Below are 21,190 nucleotides of genomic sequence, written 5' to 3'. Positions count from 1 at the left end.
CCCGGCCGTATGGCCCTTTCTCTCTCCATTGCAATAGTGAAAGACGCCGAATTGTGGTCACTATCTCCAAAGTGCTCTCCCACAAACAAATCTAACACTTGGCCCGGTTCATTACCCAGTACCAAATCCAATGTCGCCCTACCTCTTGTCGGCCTATCCACATATTGTGTCAGAACACTCTCCTGCCCACACTACAAAAACTGCCCCATCTGAACTGTTCGACATATAGAGGTTCCAATCAATATTTGGAAAGTTAAAGTCACCCATGACAACTACCCTGTGACCTCCACACCTGTCCATAATCTGTTTTGCAATTTCTTCCTCCACATCTCTATTACTATTTGGGGGCCTATAGAAAACTCCTAACAACGTGACCGCTCCTTTCCTATTCCTAACTTCAGCCCATATTACCTCAGTAGGTAGGTCCCCCTCGAACTGCCTTTCTGCAGCCGTTATACTATCCTTGATTAACAACGCTACTCCTCCACCTCTTTTACCATCCCTGTTCTTACTGAAACATCTATACCCCGGAACTTCCAACAACCATTCGTGTCCCTGTTCTAATGTCTCCGAAATGCCCACAACATCGTAGTCCCAGATACCAATCCACGCTCCAGGTTCATCTACCTTATTCTGGATGCTCCTTGCATTGAAGTAGACACACTTCAACCCACCTTCCTGTCCACCAGTACACGTCTGCGACCATAATACCCTCCTCAGTATCTCACTACTCTCAACACTGACTTCTGGACTACAGCTCGTTTTCCCATCCCCCTGACAAATTAGTTTAAACCCCCCCCGAAGAGCCGTAGCAAATTTCCCTCCCAGGATATTGGTGCCCCTCTTGTTCTGGTGCAAACCGCCCTGTCTGTACAGGGCCCACCTTCCCCAAAACATGCTCCAATTATCCACGTAACTGAAACCCTCCCTCCTACACCATCTCTGCAGCCACGCGTTTATCTGCACTCGCTCCCTGTTCCTCAACTCGCTAGCACGTGGCACCGGCAACAAACCAGAGATGACAACATGGTTTGTCCTGGCTCTCAGCTTCCACCCTAGCTCCCTAAGTTCCTGTTTTAAATCCCCGTCCCTTCTCTTACCTATGTCGTTGGTTCCGATGTGTACTACGACTTGTGACTGCTCCCCTCCCCTTTAAGGGTTCTGAAAACACGGTCCGAGACGTCACGGACCCTGGCACCCGGGAGGCAACATACCATCCGTGAGTCTCTTTCGTTGCCACAGAACTGTCTATCTGTCCCTCTAACTATCGAGTCCCTAATAACTATTGCTCTCCTGCTCTCCCTGCTTCCCTTCTGAGCCACAGAGACAGACTCAGTGCTGGAGATCCGTTCACCGTGGCTTATCCCTGGTAGGTTGTCCCCCTCAACAGTATCCAAAGCGGTATGCTTGTTACTGAGGGGAGCGACCACAGAGGATCCCTGCAATGACTGCTTCCTCCCAGCCCCTCTCACCGTCACTCAGCTATCTTGATTCTTCGGAGTAACCACATCCCTGAAGCTACTATCTATGACCACCTCTGCCACCCGAATGATCCGAAGTTCATCCAGCTCCAGCTCCAGTTCCCTAACGTGGTTCCTGAGGAGCTGGAGATGGGTGCACTTCAGAATCAAGAGGACGGACTGTAGCCATCTGGGATGGCCACTTACAACAAGAAACATGGACGTTCACAAAGCCTAAAGGAAAATATGGACAATGTAAAATTCAGGCAGGCACAGAGCCTGCATGTATATTTGTGAGCAGAGAATCCAGAAACCCCCAACCGATTAGCATTTAATGGCCCATCTCCGTAAGACAAAGGATTGATACTCAGGTAACCGATATAAGCCCAGACATTTCGGCGCCACTCCCTTTACTCAGGAAGCATAAACAGCAAAGTCAATGACCGGTTAGGACACGCCCAGCCATCAAGGCACCCGCCCCTTTATTGGCTCAGATCGAAGGCAGTGATCGAGAATTGCCCAATTAATTGGGCCCAAACCTAAGGATTGCCCAAAAGAGCGCAAAACCCCCCAAGGAAAAAGAGAGACACTGCCACGTGGACCTGGCGCTCTGGCAACGTCCATCTCCAATCGCAGCACCACCAGAAGCAAGTTCAAGTTCAACGCTCGCTACCAGACGGATGATCCTAGCCGAACTGCAGTTACTTCTCCAGATCCAGCCGATCCAGATTCAAACAAAGGCCACTGTTCCTCTGACCTAATCCGGGTGCCTGAAGTTAAGTACAGGTTGTCAAAGTTGTTTGGTATAGTTTAGCTTGTAGTTTTTATGTTGCATGTATAAGTTAATCTTGTGTGTAAAGAAAATACCATTGATCTTGAACTAACTAACTGGTGTTTGGCTCTTTGATCGATACCCGGTTGAACCTTGTGGTGGTATCATTTGATACCTGGCGACTGTGAGAGAATATCATATCACTATCTAGATAAAAGAAGGGCAACCTTATTGACTGCCATATTTATAGCAAGTAAATATAGCAACAGAGGGTCAGTCTGAGAGTGTGCTGTACTTTTGGAGGGTCAGTTTGAAGGAGTGCTACACTGTTGGAGGTCAGTCTGAGGGAGTGCTGCACTGTTGGAGGGTCAGCCTGAAGGAGTGCTGCACTGTTGGCGGTCAGTCCGAGGGAGTGCTGCACTGTTGGAGGGTCAGTACTGATGGAGTGCTGCAGTGTCAAAGGGTTAGTACTGAGGGAGTGATGCAGTGTCAGAGGGTCAGTACTGAGGGAGTGCTTCACTGTTGGAGGTGGCATGTAGGATCTATTACACTATTTTGTAGTAGAGCAGGGAGCTCTTTCCGGTGTACTGGCTAATATTTACTCCTCAACTAACATCACTAAAACAGATTACCTGGTCATTAACACAATGCTGTTGTGGGAACTTGCTGAACACAAATTGGTTGCCATGTTTCCTACATTACAATAGTGTGTGCACTTCCAAAGTACTTAATTGGCTGTAAAGCACTTTGTGACATCCTGAGATCATGAAAGGAACTATATGAATGAAAATCTTTTTTGCCACAGTGCTCCCACGATTCTCTGTCCATAAAATTATTGCAGCTGTGCTCCCCATGATTTCCCAATATATTCTGGTGCAGGCAAGCTGCTTCAGGCGATGTATTCAGCAGATAAATTGTACAGCATACAAAATCTAAACTGAGTTCTCATCATCACAAATACAACATTTGAAATGAATATCGTTAAGGAAACACTATATTATGTATTCACGTAATCGGGAGTGTGAATATTTTCAGATAGACCCCATATCATTTATATGAACGTTTCTGTGTCTGGCCATAGGCTGTTTCTGTGAAAAGCTTTCATTTAGCTGATGATAATTTCCATTTTCTGTCTTTTAGGCTGAGAATGCAAATAGAAATACTTAAAAAACACAGCAGGGCATTGCATCTGAAGAACTGTGAGGACCGAACATTCTTTATCTTTCAGATGTTCACAAACATGCTGCTTATTCCAGATTTTATTGTTTCTGTTTCAGAATTCCAGCATTTATGGTTTTTTGTTGAAAATATTAACTTCTTGTACCATTTAATGTTTATGATCCTTGTGCTTTGATGGCCATTTTTCTTACAATTGTAAGAATACTTCCTGGTTGTTTCCTTTGTTCCAAGTCTTTTTATTTTATCATTTTGGTCTGTGGACCCATAATTTCACTTTAACCAGACAATTCAAACTGGAAGCAGCCTGATTGTTGGGACACAGCTTCTATATTTTGGAGAGAAGCCCGACTCTTCGGCACTGAGTAGATCTTCAGAACCAGCTTTGGAGGGAGTCAGTTCGATTAACTGGCAACCGGTGGGTTGGCCAGGAACTGTGTTCTGCCTGACAACAGTCAGTGGAAGGTTCCTGTGTGATGCTTTCTGAGAGAATTTTGCACAAGTGTTTAGACCTTGGAAGTGAAAGGAACGCTATCTCGCTCTGTCTCCTGATTGCTGAAGTGAAAGAATTGCTCTATTGTTCTAAAAGCAGTGAGCGGCCAGCATATCCTTTGCTGTGAACCTGAAATGACACTGGGTTTGCAGAGAAGATAGACAACCCCGCCAGAGAAAAGCATCTCTAGCCTAGAAGGAAGGAGTAACAAAATAACAGACTGAACCTCAGAAAGACATTGCCTGGAAGTTACCCTAGTGCATCAAAGACCCTTATTCTTTTATTTTTATTAATATTTTATTTTCCTTTTCACCACCCTTTCCGCTTTGTGTTGTTTGCCTATTTGTGTGTGTGCATAGAAAGTAGAGTGAACTAGGAAGTGGGGGGTGTTTGAAAAGGGTAGTAGATCGTTACATTTTCAGTCCGTTTAATTCTTTTTTTATAAAGGTTGTTATTGAGGTTTTTGTGGTATACAAAACAAGGATAAACATGGACATTCATTAGGAGACAAAGGATAAAGTAAAATATTTACACAATGGTCAGTTTCTATAATTTACATCAGTCATCTTACATTATTTATAATAGTGGTTACAGTTTCTTGTTTCTCGTTCTTCAGTAGTTTTTCGATTCTGATTGGTTCCCCTATTTTCCTTTCCACTTTCCTTCTTGTCCCCCTGTCGGCTGCCTAGCATGCCTTCCTACCTCATCTGTTCTTGTGCCCTGCTCCAGTGAAGTTGGTGTGATGCTCCGTCTCGTGTTTTTTTTGTTGTGCAGGATGAGTGATGAGGTCCTGTAGAAGGGGTTCAGGGAGTTAGGCAGTCAGCTAAAAAGCAGGACTTCTAGGGTTGTAATCTCAGGATTACGCCCTGTGCCATGTGCCAGTGAGGCTAGAAATAGGAGGATAGTGCAGCTAAACACGTGGCTAAACTGGTGGTGTAGGAGGGAGGGTTTCAGATTTCTGGACCATTGGGATCGCCTCCGGGGCAGATGGGACCTGTACAGGAAGGACGGGTTGCATCTAAACTGCAGGTACACCAATATCCTGGCTGGGAAGTTTGCTAGAGTCACTTTAGAGGATTTAAACTAGTATGGCAGGGGGGTGGGAACCAGAATGTTAGCTTAGAAGATGTAATAACTGAAGGGGAAATAGAGAACAAAAGTAAGAGAACAACATCACCCTCACGCAGAGCAAAATAGGTGACAAGTGTGAAGAGGGAGGTGGTCAATGCAGGACTGAGGATATTGTACCTTAATGCGCGCAGTATACGGAACAAGGTAAATGAGCTTGTTGCGCACATTGAAATTGGCCGGTACGATGTTGTGGGCATCATAGAGACGTTGCTGCAAGGGGATCAGGGCGGGATTTAAATATACAAGGATACGTGTCCAATCGAAAGGACAGGCAGATGGGCAAAGAGGGTGGGGTTGCATTTTTAGTAAGGAATGAAGTTAAATCGATAGCAAGGACCGATATAGGATCAGAAGGCGTAGAATCTCTGTGGATAGAGTTGAGGAATCGCCAAGGTAAATAGACCCTGATGGGAGTTGTGTACAGGCCCCCTAGCAGTCGTCAGGATGTGGGACAGAAAATAAATCAGGAGTAAGAAAAGGCAATATTACAATAATCAAGGGGACTTCAATATACAGGTGAACTGGGAAAATCAGGTTGGTTGTGGATCCCAAGAAAAGGAATTTGTGGAATGTCTAAGAGATGTTTTTTTTGGAGCAGCTTGTGACAGAGCCTACTAGGGAACAGGCAATTCTGGATTTGGTGATGTGTAATGAGGCAGATTTGATTAGGGATCTTAAGGTGAAGGAACCCTTAGAGAGCAGTGACCATAATATGATAGAATTTACCCTGCAGTTTGAGAGTGAGGAGCTGTAATCAGATGTAACAGTATTACAATTAAATAAGGGTAACTACAAAGACATGAGAGTTGGTTGGAAAAGGAACTTAGCAAGGAAGACAGAGGAACAGCCATGGCAGGATTTTTTGTGTCTCTTCAGGAAGCACAACAGAAATTCATCTCAAGGAGGAGGAAACATGCTAAGGGGAGGACAAGGCATCCATGGCTGATGAGGGAGGTCAAGGACAGCAGAAAAGCAAAAGAAAAAGCATACAAAGTGGCAAGAATTAGAGGGAAGCGAGCAGAGGACAATGAAGAAAGCAATAATGGGGGAGAAGATGAAATATAGTAATATAAAAGAAGATAGGAAGAGTTTTTTTTCAGAGTAAGAGAGGAAGAGAGAGGCAAAAATATACATTGGACCACTGGAAAATGTGACTGGAGAAGTAATGACAGGAAACAAAGAAATGGCACAGGAACTGAATAGTTACTTTGCATCAGTCTTCACGGTGGAACACACCAGTGGGATGCCAGAGCTCCAGGAGAACGAGGGGGCAGAGGTGAGTGCAGTGGCCATCACTAAGGGGAAACTGAAAGGCCTGAAGGTGGATAAATCACCTGAATGGACTACATCCCAGGGTTCTAAAAGAGATAGCTGAGGAGATTGTAGAGGCATTAGTGATGATCTTTCAGGAATCACTGGAGGCAGGAAGGGTCCCAGAGGACTGAAAAGTGGCTACTGTAATGGTGCTGTTTAAGAAGGGAGGGAGGCAGAAGACAGGTCATTGATAAGATTTTAGAGTCCTTTATTAAAGATGAAATCACGGAGTACTTGGAAGTGCATGATAAAATAGGACTGAGTCAGCACGGCTTCGTCAAGGTCATGTCTGACAAATCTGTTAGAGTTCTTTGAGGAAGTAACAAGGAGGTTAGACAAAGGAGAACCAGTGGGCGTGATTTATTTAGATTTCCAGAAGACCTTTGACAAGGTGCCGCAGAGGAGACTGTTAAATAAGTTAAGAGCCCATGGTGTTAAGGGTAAGATCCTGGCATGGCTAGATGATTGGCTGACTGCCAGAAGGCAGAGAGTGGGGATAAAGGGGTCTTTTTCAGGATGGCATCCGGTGACCAGTGGTGTGCCTCAGGGGTCTGTGCTGGGACACAACTTTTCACGATATACATTAATGATCTGGAAGAAGGAAGTGAAGGCGCTGTTGCTAAGTTTTCAGATGATGCAAAGATCTGTCGAGGGACAGGTCGTATTGAGTAAGCAGGCGGGCTGCAGAAGGACTTGGACAGGCTACGGGAGTGGGCAAAGAAGTGGCAGATGGAATACAATGTGGAAAAGTGTGAGGTTATGCACTTTGGAAGGAGACATGGAGGCATTGACTATTTTCTAAATGGGAAAATGCTTAGGAAATCAGAAGCACAAAGGGACAAGTGAGTCCTTTTTCATGATTCTCTTCAGGTTAACGTGTAGGTTCAGTAAGCAATTAGGAAGGCAAATGCAATGTTAGCATTCATGTCGAGAGGGCTAGAATACAAGAGCAGGGATATACCTCTGAGACTATATAAGGCTCTGGTCAGATTACATTTGTAGTATTGTGAGTAGTTTTGCACCCCATATCTAAGGAAGTATGTGCTGGCCTTGGAAAGGGTGCAGAGGAGGTTCACAAGAATGATTCCTGGAATGAAGAGCTTGTCGTATGAGGAACGGTTGCGGACTCTGGGTCTGTACTCGTTGGAGTTTAGAAGGGTGAGGGGTGATCTTATTGAAACTTTCAGGATATTGCGAGGCCTGGATAGAGTGGACGTGGAGAGGATGATACAAAACAGTGATAAGGAGGAATTTCTTCAGCCAGAGGGTGGTGAATCTGTGGAACTCTTTGCCATAGAAGGCTGTGGAGGCCAAGTCACTGAGTGTCTTTAAGACAGAGCTAGATAGGTTTTGATTAATAAGGGGTTCAGGGGTATGGGGAGAAGGGAGGAGACTGGGGATAAGAAACATATCAGCCATAATTGAATGGCAGAGCAGACTCGATGGGACGAATGGTCTAATTCTGCTCTTATGTCTTATGGTCTTGTATTTTAAAGTTACAAAGCTGGCGATTGTAGTTTATTGGGCTCAACCGAGGACATTGGGTATGTTAAATAAAATCTAATTTCACCTGTGTTGCGACTCTGGGTCAAGTGGAGTTGGGATTGACTGCGCACTAGTCCAGGGTGTCGTGACACAACGTCAATATTTGCTTCTTGACTTTCACTTGCCACTGGTTTTGTATAGACCATTACGACTCAATTCTCCTGATATGTATATTAACCTACGCAAAGCACATACAAACACAAAGCAATAATCTCAGAGATGTGCTGAGCAAAATGCAGAAATGTTGTACAAGCAGAGTTTAGTTGATTGATTGCTTGATTTATTGTCACATGTACCAAAGTACAGCGAAAAGTATTTTTCTGTGGCCAAGGGACGAGTGGGGACAAACAAATCTCTTTCATCAAATTCATACTGAAAGGAAATTTCGCAGACTTTTTATTTTACACAGGAGAGAATAATTCTTTGAAAGTCATCAAACGAAGTAAATTGCATTTTTATGGCCGTTTTTACATTTTTATTCCCTAACTCCTTCTCCTTTCTTCACGCTTTCAGACATTTTCTGGACTTATCTCCCTAAAACTCTCTGCCATTTCAGTTTCTTGCCCTTCCCTCAGATTCTCCTTCTGGTTTCTATTTGACTCCCATCAGGGCTGGTGTTGTTCAGGGATAGATGCTGTTCTCTGCAGCCTCCACTAGGAGTCTCGAAAGCTGTGTTCTCTGCCTGATATAAGGACATCTTTGCATGGCTGAAGGAGAACTCAGAATAAGGGGCATACTGAGATGAGGAGGAATTTCTTCACTCAGAGGGTGGTGAATCCCCCAGTGGACTGTAAGAACTCAATCCTTGAGCATGTTCAAAACAGAAATCGATAAATGTCTGGATACTATTTGTCGTGTTAGGTACACTGGTCTAACACTGGCTGCAACTGGATGCAGCTCAGATCAGAAAGATACTCCAGACCTTAAAGTTAGTTTAATCAGGTTTATTGAACTATTAGCACAGTTAGCACAGTTCTCTGTGAGTTCGACTCTCTGCTAACTTAAGTGTGGTTACTCTGTCTGACTGAACCAGACTAGCTCTTCGTCACATGGTGGAGGTGTGAGATTGTAACAACACCCTTGACTGACTCTCTAGATGTTCAGCAGTGGAAAGAGGGGGAGTGTGATTGCCTCCTGTCTTTTATAGTCAGATCCCACCCCTGACTGTCCTGCCTGCTTATTGGTGATGTCAAAGAACAAAGAAATGTACAGCACAGGAACAGGCCCTTCGGCCCTCCAAGCCCGTGCCGACCATGCTGCCCGACTAAACTACAATCTTCTACACTTCCTGGGTCCGTATCCTTCTATTCCCATCCTATTCATGTATTTGTCAAGATGCCCCTTAAATGTCACTACCGTCCCTGCTTCCACCACCTCCTCCGGTAGCGAGTTCCAGGCACCCACTACCCTCTGCGTAAAAAACTTGCCTCGTACATCTACTCTAAACCTTGCCCCTCTCACCTTAAACCTATGCCCCCTAGTAATTGACCCCTCTACCCTGGGGAAAAGCCTCTGACTATGTCCTGTTCTCTGTGTCCATTAGCTGCTTGTCTGTATATCATTATGTGTGTGTTTGCATATCATGACACTATTGATGCCAGGGATATGGGGGTAGTGGAGGAAAGTGGCATTGAGATACATAATCAACCATGAATGGTGGCGCAGGCTTGATGGGCCGAATGGCCTACCCCTGATCCAATGTTCCTAACTTCAAGGGGACGGGGTTGTGGCAGATCTTGAGGTCCACATAGGAACATAGGTAGAACTCGGAATGAGGTTATGTTGAAGAACTATAAGGAGCTAGGGTACAAATTGAAAAAGAGGCCCTCAAAGGGAATAATCACAAATTAACAAACAGGTTAAAGGTTTAAGTGCAAATCTCAAGGATTGGTGTGGGAGACAAGGGTTTCAATTTATGGGGCACTGGCACTAGTCCTGATGAAAGAGGGATTTGTTCCATTGCGTGAGTCTCACTTAAATTCGGATGGGACAAATGTCCTGGCAAATCGAATAACGAGGGTTGTAATTAGGGTTTTGCACTAACAAGAAAGAGGAAGCGTTTAGTTCAGAGTAAATTCTTAAGGTTGAAGAGAACCATCTTGAGTACAGAGCAGAGCCTTATTTAGGTAAAATCAAGCAGATTGTGTCAGGAAGATATAGAGATTTATTAAAGGTAATAGCGTATTCATGATGAAGGTCACATCAGGGAAAAATAGTAAAACGTTTAAGAAGCAATCATGACAAGATTGAAGAATTAATACCATAAATAGAGACAAATGGGTTTGATCTTATAGCCAGCACTGAGATGTACATTGCAACGTGACCAAGGTGAGAAATAAATAATTCCAGGGTATTTGACTTTTGGGAAAGATTGGCAAAAAGGAAATTGAGGTGAAGTCACTCTAAGAATAAGATTTTGGTGCATTGCCAGGTCTTCCAGGCAGCATCCAGCCATTGGCTAGCAACTTGAAGAAGTCTGGCAGAGTCCACCACAGCAGAGCGCAGCAAGCTGAGCTTGGAATCTATCTTGTCCATCATGGAATTGGTGGGCATCTCCATGGCAACACTGTACTCAGGCCAGAGTTAGAGCGAGAGAGACTTCTGGGAATGATAGGGTTAAGGTTGAGATACAGAGCGGAGATCATGAAGCAATTTCATTACAAGGATGGGAAAGTTAAGTTAAAGATATTGGTGAACCAGGAGCCAATGTAGATCTGCATGACAGGAATGATGAGTGAGCAGAACTTATAGAATTATGTTGCACAGAAGGAGGCCATTCAGCCCATCCTGTGTATGATTTGGTGCAGAAGTGGATTCAGGAAGCTGTTGTGGTAAATCAACATTCATGAAGGCTGACTCATGATGAAATGTCTGCTGGCTCATGGCCCAACTTCCACTGGAGCACAGAGACCTCCTGACCTTGCATTGCTGCATTAGAAGCTTAGATGGGAGGTCACAAAGACTCAGACAAATGCTATCATGGTTGCAGATCTCGGTGCTCAATGGAGTATGCAGGATCTCACAGCAGTTCAGCAACATGCTCCAACAGGTTATGTCGATTGCTGAGATGCTATCCTGTTGCTGGTGACAGTATTGTGGAGCACAAACCTGCTGTCTTCTCTCAGGATGAAAACATCCATATTCCCAAAGCCACTGTCTGTGGAGCCCTCCCACAAGTAGATGTTCCACAGCCTCAGAATCCTAGTTGACCTTGAGCCAAGTCTAAGGTTTGACTTTCACAAAGACCATCTACATCCATCTCATAACATCCCCGAACTTTGCTTCAGCCTCATGCTTACTCATGACTTTTTAACCTTAATCTCCAGACTTAATGATACCAGTGGTGTCCCAGCCAATCTCCCAATCCCCAGTCTCTGTGAAACATGGTGGGTTATTTTTATATGTTAGAGATATGAGATAAACTGTCATGTTTCAATTCCTATGATTAAGGCTTTTAAATGAAGCCTGTTTGGAATTTCTCTGTGTGTCAGTGTTTGAATATTCGGGAGCAATCTACCCGAGTGGGAACAGAGTCCAGTAGCGAGTGCGTTTAGCTGGGTGTTTCCCTGCACTTGGAGCGCTGATAAACACTGTTATAACCTGCCTACTTTCGATTGGCTGGGGACTAATGACTATCCCACAATCCTATGGGAGTATGAACTTCCCCAATGAGGGGGGCGGAGAAACTCCTAGTATAAATAAGCTGGCCAGTTCAGGAACCAGCAGGAAGGAGAAGGTAGCAAGGGAAGTTACTGTTACGTATATATTGTTATAGTAAATAAATGTTATTATTTTGTATCCTTAAAACTCGTGCTGGATTCTTCGTGGCCCTTACAAAACTGGCGACGAAGGTAAAAGTGAATAGCTGTCTACACTGCTGAAGCCACCTCCCTGGATTTTTGTTGGATACAGGTTGGAAGTTGTTTTCTATTATACCATGCCTCTGTACGGACGTTTGGATGTTTTTGATGCTGCGCTGGAAAGCTGGAACCAGTACACACAACGGATGCGTTACTATTTCCGGGCAAACAATATCACTGAAAACGAGCGCCAGGTGGTCATATTGCTCACCGCCTGCGGGCCGCATACGTTTGGGGTGATTAGGAGCCTTACGTACCCAGCTGTGCCGGACACCAAAACGTTTGACGAACTTGTGAATATAGTGGGGCAACACTTTAACCCAACCCCGTCCACGATAGTCCAGCGTTACCGGTTTAATACCGCTGAGAGGACCCCTGGAGAATCCCTTGCCGATTTTTTTTATCCAGGCTACGCGGGATTGCGGAATACTGTGACTATGGTGAGACCTTGTCAGAAATGTTACGCGACCGTTTGGTTTGCGGTATTAACAATGCAGCAACCCAGAGAAAGTTGTTAGCGGAGCCAACATTGACTTTTCAACAGGCAATACAAATAGTTTTGTCCCAAGAGAGCGCAGAGCGAGGAGTACAGGAGCTACAGGGAATGGAAGTGCATGCCTTGGGGCGCAACCCTTTCCACCCAAAAATGTCCCCCCGCACTCCTGCGGTACCTTGGGCGAGGCAACGACCGGACCGACGCCAGTGGCCATCGGACATTCCTCCCCGAAGGGAGCCTTCTCCAGAGCCAATGGATGAGGAGCCATGTCCGTGTCAGACTTGTAGGCGCCGACCCCGTCGCGGACGGCGGTCCTGGGGACGCCAGAGGCGCCGTCGTTCCGACCGAAACTGGGACCAGCCCAGGGGCCGTAACTGGGACCAGCCCAGAGGCCGTACCTTCCATGTGGATGAACCTGTGGCGACCACTCCTGAGGACGTGGAGACGGAGGACGACTGCCTGCAGCTGCATTGTGTGGCAGCTCCCCGTGTGGCCCCCATTAAGGTGACAGTACAGGTCAATGGCCACCCGCTGGAGATGGAGTTGGATACTGGCGCAGCGGTCTCCGTGATCGCCCAGAGGACATTCGACCGCATCAAGCAGGGTATACAGACCCTTACATTAACTGACTCACAGGCCAGGTTGGCCACCTACACGGGGGAAACACTGGACATTACAGGAACTACAATGACCCCTGTTGTCTATGGACGCCAGGAGGGGCGTTTCCCACTTATCGTAGTGCGTGGCCATGGGCTCAGCCTGTTGGGTCGGGACTGGTTGCGCCATTTGCGGTTGCAATGGCAGCACATCCTCCAAACAGTTTCTGGAGGGTTGACTGAGGTGCTAGGATGATACCCAGAGGTATTCCAGCCTGGTTTGGGGAAAATAAAAGGGGCCGTAGCCCGTATCCAAGTTGAACCAGGAGCCACACCGCGCTATTTCCGGGCGCGCCCAGTGCCTTACGCTTTGCTCGAGAAGGTAGAAGGGGAGCTCACTCGTTTGGAGAGTTTGGGTATTATCAGGCCCGTCCGTTTTGCTGACTGGGCAGCACCAATTGTACCAGTAATGAAGCCAGATGCCACAGTTCGCTTGTGTGGCGACTATAAACTTACAGTGAATACAGTTTCCCGACTCAACCGATACCCAATGCCTCGCATAGAGGATCTCTACGCGAAACTTGCAGGTGGACTCTCATTCACAAAATTAGATATGAGTCACGCCTACCTGCAGTTGGAGCTGGACCCTGCCTCCCAACCATATGTAACAATTAACACACACCGGGGCCTGTATGAATATACACGGTTGCCCTTTGGAGTATCCTCTGCCTGCGCAATTTTTCAACGCGTTATGGAGGGCATTTTGAGAGGTTTACCACGTGTGGCTGTCTACCTAGATGATGTGTTGATTACAGGGACGTCGGAGCAAGAGCATTTGGAAAATCTGGAGGCTGTCCTTAGACGCCTTTCGGAGGCTGGAGTCCATTTACGTCACACAAAGTGCGTATTTCAGGCAAAAGAAGTAGTCTACCTAGGTTATCGGGTGGACCGCGAGGGTCTGCACCCCGTCGCAGAGAAGGTACGTGCAATTCAACATGCCCCCACCCCGACTGACACTTCGCATCTTCGTTCTTTTCTCGGTCTCGTAAACTATTACGGGAAGTTCCTCCCCAATCTGGCAACTACGCTGGCCCCCTTGCACCTGCTGCTAAAGAAAAATCACACCTGGGTTTGGGGTCAGCCGCAAGAAACCGCTTTCCGGCGGGTAAAGCAACAATTGTCGTCGTCTGGGTTACTAACCCACTATGATCCGGAAAGCCTTTGCTCGTCACATGTGATGCATCCCCGTATGGTATTGGGGCCGTCCTGTCCCACAAGATGGAGAACGGGGCCGAGCGACTGATAGCTTTCGCCTCCCGCACATTGACTGCAGCGGAGAAAAAGTACGCGCAGATCGAGAAGGAGGGCCTGGCAGTGGTTTTCGCGGTGAAACGCTTCCACCAGTATGTGTACGGCTGCCATTTCACTATCGTGACTGATCATAAGCCCCTGCTGGGACTCTTCAGAGAGGATAAGCCAATACCGCCCATTGCTTCTGCACGGATCCAGCGCTGGGCTTTGTTGCTTGCTGCATATGAGTATTCTCTGGAGCACAAACCAGGTACGCAGATAGCAAATACCGACGCACTGAGCCGATTGCCTTTATCGACCGGCCCCATGTCGACCCCCACGACCGGTGAGGTGGTTGCAACCCTAAATTTTATGGACACCTTGCCTGTCACGGCATCACAGATCCGTGAGTGGACCCAGACGGAGCCAGTCTTGTCAAAGGTTCGGCACATAGTCCTGTATGGTGGGCAGCATAGACAGCTCCCAGGCGAGTTGCGGGCATTTTCCTCCAAGCTGTCAGAATTCAGCGTGGAAGACGGCATCCTCTTGTGGGGGACGCGTGTGATTGTCCCGGAAAAAGGCCAGGAGCTGATATTATCAGACTTGCACAATGGGCATCCGGGCGTGACCAAGATGAAAATGTTGGCCCGGAGTTATGTCTGGTGGCCAGGCCTCGACACCGACATTGAGAAGGTGGCCCAAAACTGCTCCATTTGCCAGGAGCATCAGAAGCTTCCGCCGACCGCGCCCCTACATCACTGGGAATGGCCAGGGCGGCCTTGGGCATGCTTACATGCAGATTTCGCAGGCCCTTTTCAGGGATCCATGTTCCTTCTACTAGTTGACGCCCAGTCCAAATGGCTGGAGGTGCATAAGATGCAGGGGACAACGTCCTGCGCAACAATTGAAAAGATGCGTTTATCATTTAGTACGCATGGCCTCCCAGAGGTGCTGGTCACGGATAATGGCACTCCATTCACGAGTGAGGAGTTTGCTAGGTTTACAAAGATGAACGGCATCCGCCATATCCGCACTGCCCCTTACCACCCGGCTTCAAATGGGTTGGCAGAGTGTGCAGTGCAAACATTCAAAAGAGGCCTAAAGAAGCAGTCTTCCGGATCAATGGACACGAGACTGGCTCGCTTTTTGTTTACGTACAGGACCACCCCCCATGCAGTGACTGGGGTAGCTCCCGCAGAACTCCTAATGGGCCGAAGACTTCGCACCCGCCTTAGTATGGTCTTCCCGGACATTGGCGCAAAAGTACGCCGCACACAAGAATGGCAGGGACAGGGATTGCCTCAGCATCGTCCGATTCGGCAGTTTGCGCCCGGTGACCCAGTATTCGTGCGGAATTTTGCTGGTGGTGCCCAATGGGTTCCTGGTGTAATCTTTCGCCAAACGGGCCCTATATCTTACCAAGTGCAAGCCCAGGGTCGTCTCCAGCGAAAACACGTAGACCACGTCCGGTCCAGAAGATCGTCCCCTCAAAAGATTCCCCGTCCCCGGAGCCCATTTCAACAGCCGCAAAGACCAGAGACAAGGGAAGGTAGTCCTCAAAATCTTCCACTGGTGCCTCACTCGAAGCCTGCGCAGGTCGTTACGGGACCGAATGGAGATAGAGACGCTAACATGGCGGAGGCAGCAGACTCTGACTCCGAGATGGAGACACAGGATGCATCAGAGGGGGAATCCTCGGGTCCACAGGCCGTGGATGTACAACCGCGCCGTTCATCACGGAAGCGCCGGTCTCCGTCTCGTTACACGCCGCCTGATCCAGCGCCGCGTGCAAATGGCATCCGGCCTGCGGCCAAACGAGTTTGACGCCTTCCTTCGCCAGGGTCTTCGGTGGATTCCTTGGACTTTGGGGGGGAGGGATGTTATAACCTGCCTACTTACGATTGGCTGGGGACTAATGACTATCCCACAATCCTATGGGAGTATGAACTTCCCCAATGAGGGGGGCGGAGAAACTCCTAGTATAAATAAGCTGGCTAGTTCAGGAACCAGCAGGAAGGAGAAGGTAGCAAGGGAAGTTACTGTTACTGTTATGTATATATTGTTATAGTAAATAAATGTTATTATTTTGTATCCTTAAAACTCGTGCTGGATTCTTCGTGGCCCTTACAAAAAACACCACACTATTGAACACTCACTCAGCGGGGAATGCGCTGACGAGACTACCCTTAGTCCCATTTTCTGCAGTACTTGCCATAACTCCTCTGTGCAGAAGGAGATCTGGACTTCACTTTTAAATGGCGTCCCGATCTCTGGACCCCCCCAATGCAATCACCCCTAACTCACCTATGAGAGGGTCCTCACGCCCCCCCCCCCAACCCAACCCCAACCCAAGGCACCCCAGGCCTAATCCCCATCACAGGAAAAATGCCAGCTTTGCACTGCCAGCTTAGCATTGCCCCTGCCAGTTGGGCACCTTAACAGTGCCCAGATGGCACCCAGGTGGCACTGGCAGGGTGCCAGGGCCAATGTAGCACTAGCAGTGCCAGACCCTGCTACCCTGACCACAACAACCTGGGGGCATCTAATTCCTTGGGAAACTCCCAAGAACACCATTCCATCTGGTCCCCATTTGTGGAGACCAGCACTCACCCAAGATATGCAAGGCAATGGGGTTACATCCCACACCTTTGGTAGATCGTGGGAATGCATATTACAGTGAGACTAGCTGTCTCACTCTAACATGCAGATTTGCTAAAAAGTGATCCCGCCCACAAGGCAGGATTCACATTGTGACGTCTCGCAAGATTGCATTAGATCCTGCAAGGTGTGGCGAGCTGGGTAGATCCCAGAAGAAGGATCTCCCTGCACCTACTGGTCACATTGCGCCACACCAGACTGCCTTTTGGGCATAATGTGGCCGGTAGATCTCATCCTATAAGTCATTTTCAGAGTTGGACTTTATTTTGCTTTGGTGATAAATTGCAAGTTTATACAGCAGATTGTATGATGACCTATTGACTAGCTACACTGTTCTATCACTGCTAATTCCAGTTTCACTGTCAGATAAGAACAAAACCTATGCATCAGCCTGACAGCCAACAAAAAGGGCCTATAGGACTGAATTTCAAACTCAGGTGAGAAAGTTAATTGCTACATCTCTCCTGCGATACATGTGATTGTTTTTAACAAGAACAATTACATTCTACTAATAACAATCATTCATCAAGGGCAAGAATTAAGGTAATATTGATGAAGAATTGAATGAATTAAGATAAAAGAACCGCATCCCTTTAGAATTCTGAGTTTTAGCAAGATGCCGAGTGCAGCCTTTTAGTGGTCACTATTCTGAATCACATGTCTTAGTTACAACTAGCAATGTAGCCCTAATTAATCTTTGCTTCAACATAGACAGTGATGGGAGGTACACATCTGAATCACCCAATGAAAGGGACAGTAGTCACATAGATAAGAAATTGGCTGAGTTGCAGGAAACCAGGAGTAATGGTTGATGGATGTTTTGGGGACTGGAGGAAGGTTTAAGGTGGAGCTCCCCAGGACTCAGTGTTGATAATTGCTCATTTGGAGAACTGGTGCAGACACATGGGCTGAATGGGCTTCTCCCGTATCACAACGATTCTGTGATTCTGAAATTTCTGTTATTCATTAGGTGTTAACTATATCCACTAGGATGGATAGGTATAGGTTTTTTAATCAAGGAATGCTGCATTTAATTCTTTACTTCAGCTGTGCTCAGAGGTAATACACTTGCATCTGAGTCAGCAGGTTGTGGGTTGACACCAGAGTCTGGACCATATAATCAAGGCTGGGGCTCTTTTTATTTCTCTTGTTATTCTAAAAGACTTTATTGGTGAAACGTTTTGTGGTTCAATTCATACATGAATATAAGAAAGTTGGGATTTTGTTTCAATGACTTAAAACTCAAAGAGACTTGTGATGCATTGAAAGTTGTTAACACTTTGAAGAGACCCTGATCTTAATACTATCTATACAGAGAGGTTGTACCCAATGGTTAGAGATGGAAAGGTGTGACCAGAATAATGAACAAAAATAAGTGTGGTAGCACGGCCCCTACAAGGGATAAGCCCTCGCGGTCCATGTGACCAGCTTGAAACCTATTGCACTAGAGCATGCAAACCCTGATCAATGGGGAAAAAGTGCGGGGCCCGAGGGATGGGGTCCCGGCAGAGTGGACCCTGGAGCCGGAGAGTGAAGACCTGTTTAGTGATTCTGTGCCTGTGTATAGTTTACCTTTGCTTGTTATTAATATATCCTTGTTCTGTTATACTGGAAGTCTCCCTGGTATTGCCTCAAACCATTACATTGAAGACGAGTCTAAATTGGATTAATTACAAGTCCGAATTAGTTTAAAGTTCGAGAGGGAATGGAAAAGCCTCCAAAATGAATAAAGAAGTCAAAAAGCGTCCACGGCATCATAAAACAGCGAGTGAAAATGCCCATGATTTGGAAACTTGACCTATTCGACCAGGAGGCCAAAGACTGGAGCCAGTATATTGAGCGGCTACTTTATTACTTTGCAGCAAACACAATTACGGGGGAGGAAAAACAGAAAGTTATCCTATTAATGGTTTCTGGCCAATAACCGGCAACTTTATAAGGAATTTGACATCTCTGGAGGCTCCTGACTTGAAGTCATTTGACCACTTGGTGAAGCTGGTCAGGGAGCATTTCAGCCCTAGACCCTCGATCACACTACAGCGATACAAGTTCAATTTTGCTGTCAGTGACCCAGGAGAGACAATCCTGCCTTTGTTGTCAGACTCTGTCAATTGGCCACACATTGTGAGTTCAGTACAGCGCATGGTGACAAGCTGTGTGATTGTTTAGTATACGGTATTAACAACTTAAGTGTGCAAAAGAAGCTTCTGGCTGAAACGTAGATTACCCTAGACAGGGCGATTGAGATTGCCAGGCAACCGAATACGCTGAGCACCAGGGCTTCAATACGCACGAGAGAACGAGTGAACGAGCTGTGAGGCAGTATGGCTGCAAGGTGCACAGCCTGGTCAACAAGCACAGAGAAAGTTCAAACATGATCTCAGGATCAGGATCGTAGTCAGTGGCCTGGAAACAAAACAGACCGTTAACCCGGAAGTCAAAATGATTGCTGCCGATTCGGGAGACCATCCCCAAGAAGCATGCTGCAGGAGCGAGTTTATTTCTTTTTGATGCAATAGGAAGGGCAATATGCAGGAACGTTGGCACATCAAGCAGAATGCGCCAAATGAAAACAAAATAAGCTATGACTCCAGAATACAAAGTGGAGAAGAATTCAGATGAAGACTCTGAAACATACAGATTAAATATGGTGAAAGTTATGGCAGCACGGTGGCGCAGTGGGTTAGCCCTGCTGCCTCACTGCACCGAGGTCCCAGGTTTGATCCCGGCTCTAGGTCATTGTCCGTGTGAAGTTTGCACATTCTTCCCGTGTTTGCGTGGGTTTCTGCCCCACAACCCAAAAATGTGCAAGCTAGGTGGATTGCCCACTTTAAATGGAAAAAAATGAATTGGGTACTTTAAATTTTTTTTAAAATAACCCAGGTGGGAGCTGGAGAAGGGAATGCCTCTGCTGTAGTGGTCGAATCTCAGAGACAATCTTTCACAGATGACAACATTGCTACATCAAAGTTGGAGGAGTTGGTTGTGGTCCACATGGCACCAATGACATAGGTAGGAAAAGGGATGGGGATGTAAGGCAGGTATTCAGGGAGCTAGGGTGGAATCTTAGACCTAGAACAAACAGATTTATTATCTCTGGGTTGTTACCCGTGCCACTTGCTAGCGAGATGAGGGATAGGGAGAGAGGAGTTGAACACGTGGCTACAGGTATGGTGCAGGAGGGAGGGATTCACATACCTGGATAATTGGGGCTCATTCTGAGGTAGGTGGTGATGTATCGGGTATGCCGGGTCTGCGAGGACTGCGTTTACTGCAGCAGTGAGAGAGACAGGCTTCCAACACTTGAAGAAATGCAACTCGATTTTACTGAACTCTTAACTATCATACATACTTCAACTGTCGGTTGACACTATACTGACTTGACTGGAGACCTGAGGCTAACCTGACCAGACTATCTTACTGCCACATGGTGTATGTTCTAGCTGCTGCTCATGGGCTCTGACTGTCTCAGAGGCTGGATCCCAAGAGTCCGGGAAAACTAGTGCCCTCTGGCTTTTTAGTGGTCGTGTCCTGTCTGGTGATTGGCTGCTGTGTTCTGTGTGTTCACTGGTCATCCTGTGTGTCAATCACTGCCTGTCTGTGCACCATCATATACCTGTGTGTATATTATGACATCTCCCCCCCCTTTTTTTTTTACTTATTAAAAAATGTGTGTAGGTCAATAAATAGTGAGTGTGTGTGTGTATACAGGAGCCTGACTATATACAAAGTATGTTTACATATTCACATGGGAAGGTGTCTAGTGCAGATAGAGGGCAGATAACAAATTAGGGAGAAACAATAAGTACAGATGTGTAAACGGATCACAAGGTAATGCAACATTCAGTCTATAAATTCAGTCTCTGTGGCGGGCGACGAATTCTGGTTGACCGCCTCAAGGGTGGGTCAGGGGCCGCCTGCACTTGAACGGGCGGAACTGCCTCCAATGTAGAGGTCAGTAAAACAACTGACAGATCGGTGGCCTCGTGGAAGGACGCGTCCTGAGGAACCAGCATGCGAGGCGGGACATCACGATCAGGTTGCGGGCGTGGAAGTAGCCACAGTGCCGAAGAAAGGAGCCATCATGCATGCGAACGAGGAACGATCTTGGGGCCACTTGCTTAACCACCACAGCCGTGGCAGACCAGCCACCGTCAGGTAGCTGAACACAAACTCGGTCAGCAGGAGCCAGAGCAGGGAGATCTGTGGCGTGGGCGTCGTACGCCAACTTGCATTGAGCCCAAGACTGTTGCATCCTCTGTAGGACCGGAAATTTGTCAAGCTCCGGGATGTGGATAGCCGGCACCGTCATCCATAGTGTGCGGTTCATTAGCAGCTGTGCAGGGGACAGGCCAGCGGACAACTGAGTCGCCCGGGAGGCTAACAGCGCCAGGTTAAA

The sequence above is a fragment of the Scyliorhinus torazame genome, chromosome 2 (assembly GCF_047496885.1).
Source record: "Scyliorhinus torazame isolate Kashiwa2021f chromosome 2, sScyTor2.1, whole genome shotgun sequence".
Lineage (NCBI taxonomy): Eukaryota > Metazoa > Chordata > Chondrichthyes > Carcharhiniformes > Scyliorhinidae > Scyliorhinus > Scyliorhinus torazame.
Note: the sequence above shows the minus strand (reverse complement) of the source record.